This window comes from Oryx dammah, unplaced genomic scaffold (genome assembly GCF_014754425.2).
Source record: "Oryx dammah isolate SB20612 unplaced genomic scaffold, SCBI_Odam_1.1 HiC_scaffold_27, whole genome shotgun sequence".
NCBI lineage: Eukaryota > Metazoa > Chordata > Mammalia > Artiodactyla > Bovidae > Oryx > Oryx dammah.
In genome coordinates, this window is record NW_024070211.1 from 101710044 (window position 1) to 101712399 (window position 2356).

Below are 2356 nucleotides of genomic sequence, written 5' to 3' on the forward strand. Positions count from 1 at the left end.
CCTGGCAAGTGAGTCTTTACATATTTGTTTCTTTTCCTTTCTTTAAGCCCTTGCTGAGAATGAACCTGAAGCTGGCTTTGTGTTTAGTAGGAAAAAGTGCCCAAGAGTGCCCTGGTGGGTTTGTTGATTGCTACAGGGACCCAGGAAGAGAGACAGCAAGTCAACACGGCACATGTTTGTGACCCTTAATTCAAGTCTAAGTCTTATTTTTACTGAGACTGAGACTTTCCTCATTTAGCAATTCTGGACCTATTCATTGCTGATAAAATGGAAAGTATGACTTTGGCCTATAAGCAATTAAGAGCAAGTATTAGGATACTAGAGGCTAAAGTGAGCTTTTACCAGAGATGGAACTTACATGTTTTAATTTAAAATATGACTGCATTTTAGTAAGCCCACTGGATAAGTTAACTATAACATAAATCTTTAGCTTGCTATTTAGTAGCAATAGAACTATTTACTAATAGCTACTGTGTCTGCCAAAATGATTTTGATTTAGATGTTTTTCCAGAAAACACATATAGCTGTATATTCCTTGAGTGTGAAGGTTAAGACAATGTTGAAAGCATAAATAAGGATTTTGTCTTTTTAATTTGGGGTAGGGAGATAAAGAGAGATGCTTTCATTAATCAAAAGCTAAAACATATTATTAAGGTTGAGCAATAACTCTAAAATAAAAGTTTGCTCCCAAGAAGGCCATGCCTGTCCATTTGACTTCTCACATTCAGTAAAAATTTCCTGTCAACTGTTTTGTTCAAAGTGCATTAATACATTTCCTTTAACTCATACAAAACCCATTTTAATGATTAGGAAATGGAGAACTGAAAAATTAGGTAACTTGCCCAAGATTCCAGCAGCAACCATTGTTATTATGGTATATTGAGTCTTTGTGATAAGTCTTGAAGTTGATTCCAAAGCTTATTTATTTTTCTAATTTAAAAAAATATATTGATTAATAAATATATTTTTAAAAATTAAAAAAATAATAAGTAAAATTTTAAATTAATATCTTACTGAGTTTTCTGTTGAAAGGCATCCAAGTATGATGGTAGAATAATTAGAGCTAAAATATGTGTAGTCCTCACATCTTCAGAGAACACTGTTACACATGACTCCAAAGATCTCAGTCTTACTCTATAGGGTCTCGTCCAAAATATCAGCTTGGTTAGAGTCTTATTAGAATTGAGGTCTAGTAATCAGAGCAATAGTTACAGAATGCCTAAGATCAGAAGGTATCCCTCCAGGGATCTGTTTAAATTAAGGAATTCACCAGAATATCCATCATCAAAGATATGAGATCTAAACTAAGAAGAGCTAATATCGTCAAAGCTCAGGGCAAATGTCACATAATTATAGATGCGGAAGATGTGATGTAACAGCATTGATGACAAATGATACAGCTTAAACTACTTTTGAATCTGATCTATTTTCTAAAACTCCAGTTGTTTACATGAGGGAGAATATGAAGCAACATGCCTTCTGGTTTGTAATTGATACCTACTTTCTTAATAAATGTTATAATTAGATGCCAGTGTTTATTATCCTCTAATAATTAGGGCAAGGTCTCCTTGGTGGCCCAGAGAGTTAACAATAAAGTTGGATTAGGAAATAAAAAGTAAAGAAACAACCTATTTCTTTGGGTGTTTAGATGCAGGTTAAAAATGCAAATATTACATTTTCCTAGAAGTAATAAATCAGTAGGCTTGATTATATTAAATAGTTTAAATTGAGTGTGTGTGCTATACACTTTGATAAAACTTACTAGACAGAGTGACTGAACTGAACTGAACTGAACTAGGCTGCTATTTTACTAATATTTTTACAGTAGAGAATATTACTATTAATAGGTAATGCTTATTGAATATGTATTAATCCTGACATTTTTCTAAGCGCTTTACTTGTACTTTCTCATTCCAACTTCAGAACATTAGTACCATTATGTTCTTCATTTGAAACACAAGGCCATGGATGCAAAGAAAATTCAAGTAACTCCCTCAAAGTTACATAGCTTATGATTATGTGTTCATGAGCTATGTGGGTGGTAGAGACACCACATGAACCCAAACAGTCTTATCCTATAACACAATTTGATTGGCCCATGTTTAAGTTTCTGCTAGGAGGGTATATCTATACAATATAGGTGTAGTGATTGGGGTGCGTAATCAAGACTGGACCTAGGAGAAGGTGAAACAGAAGGAAGAAATTAGATGGTCTAATAAGCTGGATATCTTGATGAGACCAGTGATAGAATAAGACATAAAGAAGTTGTTATCAGAAATGAGCAGGTTTCAGTTTAAGATTTCAGTGCAAGGCGCTGACAAAGGTGTGGGTGTGGATACAGAAGTAAGTGGCTATG